Genomic DNA, 12,132 nt, shown 5'->3' on the forward strand with positions numbered 1-12,132 from the left:
ATATCAGATGGTATTTAGTTCATTAAAAGCCATACGACTAATTTAATTGGACTGGCGGAGGCGTATTTATCTTGCTGGTGTTAGCGGTAATTAAATGTCGCCTGTAAAGATATTTAGGGCCGCCTTGCGCTGGCGTGCACGTTCGTCCAGCGGACTGGCGTGATTTTCACAATAAAACGTCACGGAGGGGTGCGCGTTCAAAAGTAGACACGATGAAAGCCTTAGCGGACTTAACTGACAGCTGCTTTGGCAAGGCGACAACGCTAGAAACATCAACTTGCATTTTGTCATTTAAAGTGTTTTATGTGTGATATTTGTCAGGGATTAGAGGGGCCACGTTCTCCCCAGCTCTGTCAGTCCTTGTTAGACGCCTACAATCTGTCAGACGCGCGACAGGGGTGCTTTATTACATCTCGATAAACGATGCCACCTAGAGTCTTGTGTTCCTATCACCGAGAAACAGATTGTGTGCTTTTTTTGTTGTTGTTTGTTTGTGTGTCACACTTGCCTGATGCCTTTGGCTTTGTTTCGTTTCAGACTTGGGGCCGGGGGCCTGTGATCGATGAGGATTAAGGAGCGGATTTTGTCAGAACCAAACGCAGGAACGCCCTCCCCCACTGGTAAGGATCCTGGTTTTTACCACGTACTGCTGCTACCCTTCCATCCATGTCTGGGTGAGGCTTGTTCCTGGGAGGAAGACGTGTGCTTGTAAACAAACGTAATAATAATAATAATTAAAGCTGCAAGCAGCGATGGACGGGGCCGACTTTGACGGCACATAAAATCCAAACCGGAGCAGTAATTAAAACTCTTTCATCGACTTTTAATCAGAAGGGTTCAATCTCTCTCCTGTGCTAGTTTGAAGCCGACACGACAAACGCGCTCAGAGGAGATAATGTTTGAAAAAAGGTGACTGTTTTTACAAAACTTTTGTTTTGAAGGGGGAATTGCAAACTTCCTGTTGATTTTTGCTGGGGGTTGTCAGTGAATGAAATGTAGGTCTACGTGAGACCAACATAGATGTTTTTGTTTCATGTCTCTACGACATTCCTACTGGAAGTTACAGGCAGTTTTGTCTGTGTTTTCTTCCTAGGAGCAGTTTTGTCTGTGTTTTCTTCCTTGATTAGATCGCAATTTTTGCCAGTCCTGATGTGTGTCTCCAGTTTGGTGAGTTTTGAAGCATGTTAAGGGGGTCAAATTACAGCTCAAAGAGGCAAAGGTGACTGTTTTTACTAAACTTTTGTTTTGAAGGGGGAATTGCCAACTTCCTGTTGATTTTTGCTGAAAGATGTCAGTGTATGAAATCTAAGTCTAAGTGAGACCTACATAGATGTTTTTGTTTCATGTCTCTACGACATTCCTACTGGAAGTTACAGGCAGTTTTGTCTGTGTTTTCTTCCTAGGAGCAGTTTTGTCTGTGTTTTCTTCCTTGATTAGATCGCAATTTTTGCCAGTCCTGATGTGTGTCTCCAGTTTGGTGAGTTTTGAAGCATGTTAAGGGGGTCAAATTACAGCTCAAAGAGGCAAAGGTGACTGTTTTTACTAAACTTTTGTTTTGAAGGGGAATTGCCAACATCCTGTTGATTTTTGCTGAAAGATGTCAGTGTATGAAATCTAGGTCTAAGTGAGACCTACATAGAGGTTTTTGTTTCATGTCGCTACGACATACCTACTGGAAGTTACTGGCAGTTTTGTCTGTGTTTTCTTCCTAGGGGGCGCTAGAGCGCAATTTTGAGTTTTGGGGTTTGGTTTTTTGATTAGATCGCAATTTTTGCCAGTCCTGATGTGTGTGTCCAATATGGTGAGTTTTGAAGCATGTTAAGGGGGTCAAATTACAGCTCAAAGAGGCGGCGATATAATAATAAAGAAAGAAAAATAAAACCTTACAATTACAATAGGGTCCTCTGTCCCTAATAATAATAATTATTATTATTTATTATAGAGGTTTATTTGAAATAGGGACATATACAAAAACATAGACATCTGAAACAGTTATCCAATGTATGCATCATAGTGTTTGTAGCCAAAGCTAATTTACAACACTTGTCCCCAACAACAACAACAACACAGATCCAACATCATTAAAATAGGAAAATAAAAAAATAGAATAAGGCAAAGATGAGTCGATAATAATGATAATAGAAATACAGACAAAGTGCAAACTAGATAAAAGCCAATAATAATAATAACACAGACAAAGTGCAGACTAGATAAAAACCATTTAGCGTATTTTTCGGAGTATAAGTCGCTCCGGAGTATAAGTCGCACCGGCGGCCAAAGTATGGAAAAAACTGCGCCTTATAGTCAGAAAAATACGGTAGTAAAAACTAAACATGGTAACACGAGTGTTGCTCAACTAGCCATCATTTTGTTTGTTTTTTGAAAGTGACAAGTGCAGGTATACTTTTCAAAGTGTCAGGTAGAGAGTTCCATAGTTGTGGTCACTTTATTGAAAATAAAATAGAATAGATTTTATTTGTAAATATCACTTTACATTGGGCAAACAAACTCAAAATGCTACAGTGTATTAAAAGAAATAAAAAGATAATAAATAAATAAATACAAATAAAAACTAGAACAGCCTAATAGCCAGAACTAGCATGGATAAATCTAAAAAAAAAAGGCTTTTAAAAATAGAAGTGTTTTTAAGCCTTTTTTAAAAGCATTCACAGTCTGTGGTGCCCTCAGGTGGTCAGGGAGAGCGTTCCACAGGAACAGGAAGCCAGCGAAGGGATTTGAGAAGTGGTGTGATGTGGTCGTATTTCCGCACTCTCTTCAGGATCTTAGCAGGACTATTTTGTATGTACTGCGGCTTCCGGATGTTCTTGATGGGGATCCCGACAAGAAGTGAGTTGCAGTAGTCTAGCCTGGAGGAGACAAAGGCGTGGGCGAGCCTCTCGGCATCAGAGATGCTAGAGTTTTCCTGAATATAAGACTGGGGCATGTGAGTGACAGGAAAAAAGCTCTGACTGGCTCGGGGAGAAGACGTCTGGTGCCAAGGCTGGGCTGATCGCGATTCATTTGAGTTCGATCACGATGATCAGCTGGTAGCATCCCCTAAGGACCGCTTCTAACAGTTTTATGCATTTTATTTAGGGATGTCCGATAACGGCTTTTTGCCGATATCCGATATTCCGATATTGTCCAACTCTTTAATTACCAATACCGATATCAACCGATACCGATATATGCAGTCGTGGAATTAACACATTATTATGCCTAATTTGGACAACCAGGTATGGCGAAGATAAGGTACTTTTTAAAAAAATTAGTAAAATAAGATAAATAAATTAAAAACATTTTCTTGAATAAAAAAGAAAGTACAACAATATAAAAACAGTTACATAGAAACTAGTAATGAATGAAAATGAGTAAAATAAACTGTTAAAGGTTAGTACTATTAGTGGACCAGCAGCACGCACAATCATGTGTGCTTACGGACTGTATCCCTTGCAGACTGTATTGATATATATTGATATATAATGTAGGAACCAGAATATTAATAACAGAAAGAAACAACCCTTTTGTGTGAATGAGTGTGAATGGGGAGGAGTTTTTTTGGGTTGGTGCACTAATTGTAAGTGTATCTTGTGTTTTTTATGTTGATTTTTTAAAAAAATATATAAAAAAAATATAATAAAAAAAACCGATACCGGTTATAAAAAACCGATACCGATAATTTCCGATATTACATTTTAAGGCATATATCGGCCGATAATATCGGCAGGCCGATATTATCGGACATCTTTAATTTTATTAGTAGATTTTTTTTAAAAACCCTAAAATGTACAAAATAAAATCAATATAATTTGCAATAATTTCACCTCAAAATGTAGTGTATATTACTGTAAATGGAAAAACAGTACTGCCTTTTTTAATGGTAAAAAACAAACAAAAAAACTGCTAATTTGCCCGAACTTTACTGTAAAATGTACATTTGATTTTTTACTGTCAATTTTCAAAAAAGCTGCAATTTTACAGTAAAATTTTGGCACCTGAGCTGCCAGTTTGTTGGTTTTCTGTAGATTGTTCTGTGTATTACTGTAAATGCCAAAACGACACCACATTTTGTTACAGTAAAAAAAAAAGTACTGTTTTTTTTTTTTCATTTAGAGAAAAATGCTGTAAAAAAACCACAGTAAATTTTACAATTTGACCATGAAACCAATTGCTACTTTTACGTTGCACAATTTGATAGTTAACTTGCTTTGAAATCATTGTTATTAGTATTTATTTTTATTGAAAAAATGGTTTGATAATATATATTTTTGCATAACTAGACAATATTTAAGTTAACATAATTTGCGATTACATGGAGTACATGTATTTTTTTTCTCCCAAAATAGAAAGAAAGAATACATTGAGTAATGAAAGTTACAGTACTTTATGGATACAAATTATTTCGAGGGCCAAATAAAATGAAGTGGCGGGCCACATCTGGCCCCCGGGCCTTGAGTTCGACACCCTGTGCACCATGCATTGGAAAAGCGGCACTGCGGAATTGAGACTTTTTGTCTCCCCCCCCCCCCCCCCCCCCCCCCCCGCTTTGGTTCGGGCTGCCGCGCGAGAAAATGTTGACAGAGTAATTTGTGTTTGTGCACAACAGCATCAAAAACGCTGCAAGGTGAATAATTTTTGGTGGCATCTGCACATTGTGCAATATGCTAATGAGCTAAACTGCAAAAAGCCAGATTGCCAGGAGTGAGAAGGGTGGGTGGGGAGTGGAGGGGTTAGGTGGAGTGGGGGGCAGGGGGGGAAAGGAGGAACAGACGGAGGCCCGACGTAAATTATGGATGCAACCTGCGATTTCCAAGAGGAGAAAGAAGGTTGCGATGGAACCTCAAGTCATGCATATCAGATTACGCATTTACTACATTTTCTTAGCATGGTCCATGAGCAAACTTGTGTGCAATCTGGATTGTGTGTGTGTGCGCGTGTGTGTGTGTGTGTGTGTTCTTGTATTTCTACCCTTCTTGGGACATCAACAAGGAAAAGTACCTTCCATATGAGGACCGATGAACAAGTTGGGACATAAATCATGGTCCCAATACGGAAAACCATTGCATCTAGTAGAGAGTCCGTGAACATTGCTCCAAAGTCAGGATTTTTTGTTGATTTAATGTGCATACAGAAGTAAACATTGACAGGTGCGAAGGCAGCAATGTATGATAAAACAAGCTAAAGAAGGACTTCCCTATTCCATTCATCCATTTTCTACCGCTTGTCCCTTTCGGGGTCACGGTAGTGGGGGTGGATGGAGCCTAAACCCGCCAGGTGAACAGCTGGTCCGTGACTCGTTTGTCATTACAAGTAAAATCTGTAAGATCTCATTTGCACCCCTGGTGGTGAAATCTATCAAAATGAGGGTGGTCCCAAAAAAGGAGGGATTTTTTTCAAATTGACTGCATGTCGGTTTTATAAGTGCTCCCCCTCTGGTCAACATATGAAATAACAAGTGTGTGTAAAAATTGGAATAATTTCACCTCAAAATTCAGTGTGTTTTACTGTAAATGGAAAAACAGTACTGCTGTTTTTATGGTAAAAAAAAAAAAGACTACTCAGTTGCCAGAATTTTACTGTAAAATGTACATTTGTTTTCTTGCTGTAAATAAAATTTTTTAAAAAAAAAAGGAATTTTACAGTAAAATTTTGGCATCCCCAGATGCTTCTAACAGTTTTATGCATTTTATTAGTAGATTTAAAAAAAATAAAAAAAATATGGTAAGTTGCAAAAATTTCACCTCAAAATGTAGTGTATATTACTGTAAATGGAAAAACAGTACTGCTTTTTTTATGGTAAAAAAAAAAAAAAAAGGCTGCTAAGTTGCCAGAATTTTGCTGTAAAATGTACATTTGATTTTTACGGTAGATTTAAAAAAAAACAACTGCAATTTTACAGTAAATTTTTGGCACCTGGGCTGCCAGTTTTTTTTCTGCTGTTAATAATAAAAAAAATGCAATTTTACAGTAAAATTTTGGCATCCCCTTAGGGCCGCTTCTAACAGTTTTATGCATTTTATTAGTAGATTTAAAAAAGACAACTAAAATGTAAAAAAAAAATATGGTAAGTTGCAATAATTTCACCTCAAAATTGAGTGTATTTTACTGTAAATGGAAAAACAGTACTGCTGTTTTTATGGTAAAAAAAAAAAAGACTACTCAGTTGCCAGAATTTTACTGTAAAATGTACATTTGTTTTTTTGCTGTAAATTTTTAAAAAAAGAACAGTAACAGTAACATTTTGGCATCCCCAGATGCTTCTAACAGTTTTATAAATTGTATTAGTAGATTTAAAAAAAAAAAAAAAGTAAAAACAAATATGGTATGTTGCAATAATTTCACCTCAAAATGTAGTCTATATTACTGTAAATGGAAAAACAGTACTGCTTTTTTTATGGTAAAAAAAAAAAGGCTGCTAAGTTGCCAGAATTTTACTGTAAAATGTACATTTGATTTTTTACGGTAAATTTAAAAAAAACAACTGCAATTTTACAGTAAATTTTTGGCACCTGGGCTGCCAGTTTGTTTTTCTGCTGTTAATAATAAAAAAAAATGCAATTTTACAGTAAAAGTTTGGCATCCCCTTAGGGCCGCTTCGAACAGTTTTATGCATTTTATTAGTAGATCTAAAAAAGACAACTAAAATGTAAAAAAAAATATGGTAAGTTGCAATAATTTCCCCTCAAAAATATTTTACTGTAAATGGAAAAACAGTACTGCTGTTTTTATGGTAAAAAAAAAAAAAAAGACAACTCAGTTGCCAGAATTTTACTGTAAAATATACATTTGTTTTTTTGCTCTAAATAAAAAAAAAGAATCAATTTTACCGTAAAATTGTGGCATCCCCAGATGCTTCTAAAAGTTTTATGCATTTTATTAGTAGATTTAAAAATATATATACAAAAATAAAAACAAACATGGTAAGTTGCAATAATTTCACCTCAAAATGTAGTGTATATTACTGTAAATGGAAAAACAGTACTGCTTTTTTTATGGTACAAAAAAAAAAAAAGGCTGCTAAGTTGCCAGAATTTTACTGTAAAATGTACATTTGATTTTTTTACTGTAAATTTTAAAAAAAAACTGCAATTTTACAGTAAAATTTTGGCATTCCCTTAGGTCCGCTTCTAACTGTTTTATGCATTTTATTAGTATATTTAAAAAAGACAACTAAAATGTAAAAAAATATATGGTAAGTTGCAATGATTTCACCTCAAAATTGAGTGTATTTTACTGTAAATGGAAAAACAGTACTGCTGTTTTTATGTTAAAAAAAAAGAAAACTCAGTTGCCAGAATTTTACTGTAAAATGTACATTTGTTTTTTTGCTCTAAATAAAAAAAAAGAATCAATTTTACCGTAAAATTGTGGCATCCCCAGATGCTTCTAAAAGTTTTATGCATTTTATTAGTAGATTTAAAAATATATATACAAAAATAAAAACAAATATGGTAAGTTGAAATAATTTCACCTCAAAATGTAGTGTATATTACTGTAAATGGAAAAAACAGTACTGCTTTTTTTATGGTTAAAAAAATAAATAAAAAAAGGCTGCTAAGTTGCCAGAATGTTACTGTAAAATGTACATTTGATTTTTTTACTGTAATTTTTTTTAAAAACTGCAATTTTACAGTAAAATTTTGGCACTTGGGCTGCCAGTTTGTTTGTTTTCTGTAGATTTTTTGGTGTATTACTGTAAATGCCAAAACGACAATAATAATAATAATAATAGATTTTATTTGTAAAAACCACTTTACTTTGAGTAAACAACCTCAAAGTGCTACAGTGTATTAAATAAATAAATAAATAAATAAAAAGATAATGAAAAATAAATAAAAACTAGAACAGCCAAATAGCTAAAACTAGTATGAGTACATCTAAAAAAATGATTTTTTAAAAAGAAGGGTTTTAAAACCTTTTTTAAAAGCATCCACAGTCTGTGGTGCCCTCAGGTGGTCAGGGAGAGCGTTCCACAGACAATTTATCACAGTAAAAAAAGTACTGTTTTTTATTTTATTTGAAGTGCTCCTTCTCTGGCCAACATATGTAATAACAAGTGTGTGTAAGAAATTGAAATGCGCCCCCTTTGGCCAAAATTCATTAAAAAATAAATAAATAAATATGTATGTAGAGACATACTGTAATAACTTGAAGTAAATAATGAAGATTAAAAACCAATTATAAACAAACAAACAAAAATTATTAACTAAAAGCTTACATAGTATGTATATATTATTAATGTTGTAAATACAAATCTTTATATATCTAGAAAGGGTGGTCCTCAAGAGGTAGGCATTTTTCGGAGGTCTCAAGAAGGTAAGAAATACAAGAATGTGTGTTTGTGTGTGTGTTTGTGTGCGTGTGCGAGAGAGCGAGCAAAAAGAGGAAGCACTTACACATTCATCCATGTCAAGTCGCGTGGGGCTGAGCACTCAAGCGTCCTCTCAAGTCAATATGACGTGTGTCCAAAGCCCGGTTGACTTTTTTTTCCTGTGCTGTTGTGTTGCATTGTGTTTGATTGCGTGCCTCGTGTTTGGGTCTGCACTCACCCGCACGGCACCACACATCAGGCGAGTCTTGGCACACAATGTCCCCCCACTCCCGGGATGCTTCTGTGGCACACATGACACCGAGGACGCACAGGATGCTCGCTGCTGGTGCTCGCTTCCTTTAATTAGAACGCTTTGACTCGTTAGGCGTTTTTTTTGCCTGCTTGTGCATTTCAACAAAGTAAAGGGGGGGGGGGGGGGGAGATAACGCACCATTGCCTCGGATAATAGATCCGTTCATCAGCAGCATCACTTTGCAATAGGCGACGTTTCCACCGAGCACTATGGTTCAGCTCGGTATGGCATGTACTGTATTTTCCGGGCCATAAGGCGCACCGGTTTATAAGGCGCATGGCCGATGAGCGGGTCTATTCAGGTCTATTTTCATATATATATTTCATATATCTATATATGCATTTTGACCAAAGAACCGCCATTACATGTTATGTAGACCACAAGGAAGTATTTTACATTTAGAAAAAAATCATAATATGACCCCTTTTCACGCGCCCTATAATCCAGTGTGCCTTTTGTATGAAAATAGACCTGAATAGACCCGCTTATCGGCAGTGCGCCTTATAATCCGGTGCATCCCACGGTCCGGAAAATACGGCATATGAACAAAATGACAGTTGTCAGATCAAAACATCAAATAGTTTTCTTCTTCGCTGTATACTTTTAGTGTGGGGACAAGTGTCTCCGATATTGTCCACACCTGTCTCCATCTAAACACAGCGGTGCGGGGTTGAGCCACTTAAATAAGACCGGCCACAAAACGACGCATCCTGATGCGATGATCTGTAAAACATCATCTATGCAACATTTTGACCAAAGAACCACCATTACATGTTATGTAGACCACAAGGAAGTGTTTTACATTTAGAAGAAAAACATAATATTACCCCTTTAATGCGCCTTGTAATCAAGTGCACCTTTTGTATGAAAATAGACCTGAATAGACCCGCTTATCGGCAGTGCGCCTTATAATCCGGTGCGTCCCACGGTCCGGAAAATACGGCATATGAACAAAATGACAGTTGTCAGATCAAAACATCAAATAGTTGTCTCCTTCGCTGTATACTTTTAGTGTGGGGACAAGTGTCTCCGATATTGTCCACACCTGTCTCCATCTAAACACAGCGGTGCGGGGTTGAGCCACGTAAATAAGAAAGGCCACAAAACGACGCATCCTGATGCGATGATCTGTAAAACATCATCCATGCAACATTTTGACCAAAGTACCACCATTACATGTTAGGTAGACCACAAGGAAGTGTTTTACATTTAGAAGAAAAACATAATATTACCCCTTTAATGCGCCTTGTAATCAACTGCACCTTTTGTATGAAAATAGACCTGAATAGACCCGCTTATCGGCAGTGCGCCTTATAATCCGGTGCGTCCCACGGTCCGGAAAATACGGTATATGAACAAAATGACAGTTGTCAGATCAAAACATCAAATAGTTGTCTCCTTCGCTGTATACTTTTAGTGTGGGGACAAGTGTCTCCGATATTGTCCACACCTGTCTCCATCTAAACACAGCGGTGCGGGGTTGAGCCACGTAAATAAGACCGGCCACAAAACGACGCATCCTGATGCGATGATCTGTAAAACATCATCTGTGCAACATTTTGACCAAAGAACCACCATTACATGTTAGGTAGACCACAAGGAATTGTTTTACATTTAGAAGAAAAACATAATATTACCCCATTAATGCGCCTTGTAATCCAGTGCACCTTTTGTATGAAAATAGACCTGAATAGACCCGCTTATCGGCAGTGCGCCTTATAATCCGGTGCGTCCCACGGTCCGGAAAATACGGTATATGAACAAAATGACAGTTGTCAGATCAAAACATCAAATAGTTTTCTCCTTCGCTGTATACTTTTAGTGTGGGGACAAGTGTCTCCAATATTGTCCACACCTGTCTCCATCCAAACACAGCGGTGCGGAGTTGAGCCACGTAAATAAGACCGGCCACAAAAGGACGCATCCTGATGCGATGATCTGTAAAACATCATCCATGCAACATTTTGACCAAAGAGCCACCATTACATGTTATGTAGACCACAAGGAAGTGTTTTACATTTAGAAAAAAATCATAATATTACCCCTTTAATGCGCCTTGTAATCCAGTGCGACTTTTGTATGAAAAAAGACCTGAATAGAATAGGGGTCATATTCTGATTTTTTTTTTAATGTAAAACACTTCTGTAAACGTCTCTTTGCCGTGAGGGTTCTCCTGAGTCCGAAGATCTTCCGTGAGCCCGGTAGTGTCAGGGCGGGGTCTTTGCAGCTTACTGCGAGGTTTGTTCTCCCGGGATGCAAACGGACTATTCCGGACAAGGCTTGCAGGTAAGAACATATTTTAATTATCAAAACTCAAAAGTAGTGATGTCCGATAATGACTTTTTTGCCGATATCCGATATTCCGATATTGTCCAACTCTTAATTACCGATACCAACCGATACCGATACATACAGTCGTGGAATTAACACATTATTATGCCTAATTTGGACAACCAGGTATGGTGAAGATAAGGTCCTTTTTAAAAAATTAATTAAATAAAATAAGATAAATAAATAAATACAAATTTCTTGAATAAAAAAGAAAGTAAAACTAAATAAAAACAGTTACATAGAAACTGGTAATTAATGAAAATTAGTAAAATTAACTGTTAAAGGTTAGTCCTATTAGTGGACCAGTAGCACGCACAATCATGTGTGCTTACGGACTGTATCAAAAAAAAACCCCGATACCGATCATTTAAAAAACGATACCGATAATTTCCGATATTACATTTTAAAGCATTTATCGGCCAATAATATCGGTCTGCCGATATTATCGGCCGATAAATGCCGATAATCCCTTGCAGACTGTATTAATATATATATATATATATATATATATATATATATATATATATATATATATATATATATATATATATATATATATATATATTGATTTAATAAAATAAAAAAATAAAAAAACGATACCGATAATAAAAAACCGATACCGATAATTTCCGATATGACATTTTAAAGCATTTATCGGCCGATAATATCCGCAGCCCCAACGCATTGATCGCACTTGGAGCTAAACTAACACTTAGCATAAAAACTATGACAAGGAACACTTAATAGCTGTGGCATGAACAAACACAAACTTACGTATACGAGGCATGAAGCGAACACTTGGCATAGACTTGGAATCGGACATGAACCGAACAATGACGCCAGGCCCTGACTGGCAAAGGCAGGCTTAAAATAGTGTCTCTTGATTAGAGCCAGGTGAGCGTCCCGAACACCAGCGGCAGGTGAAAATCATACGCAACCATGGCAACCAAACAAACAAGAGTGCACAAAAAATAGGAACTGATGAAGTCAAACTAACAGAACATAACGAAAACATGAACTGGAGCACGGATCATGACAGGTAGACAGTTTGAATACAGTCTTTTTATTTTGCCACAACGGTCTGGATTTAGGGCGTGTGTCTCTCGCTCTCTCTCCAGCGCCCAACTCCCACTCCGTGTCTCGCTCCGGCTGCTGCTAATAAAGGCGACAGGTGATT

At 36.8% G+C, this 12,132-nt stretch overlaps 1 long non-coding RNA gene across 1 annotated transcript in view; it reads left to right on the forward strand.

The window, feature by feature from the left end:
• Positions 1-538: 538 nt before the first annotated feature.
• Positions 539-12,132, forward strand: part of LOC133657094 (uncharacterized) — a 141,432-nt gene continuing 129,838 nt past the window's right edge. Inside the window, exon 1 of the long non-coding RNA XR_009827223.1 lies at positions 539-620. This is a non-coding gene — a long non-coding RNA (uncharacterized LOC133657094). The remainder of the gene's footprint in view (positions 621-12,132) is intronic.

This window comes from Entelurus aequoreus, linkage group LG09 (assembly GCF_033978785.1).
Source record: "Entelurus aequoreus isolate RoL-2023_Sb linkage group LG09, RoL_Eaeq_v1.1, whole genome shotgun sequence".
NCBI lineage: Eukaryota > Metazoa > Chordata > Actinopteri > Syngnathiformes > Syngnathidae > Entelurus > Entelurus aequoreus.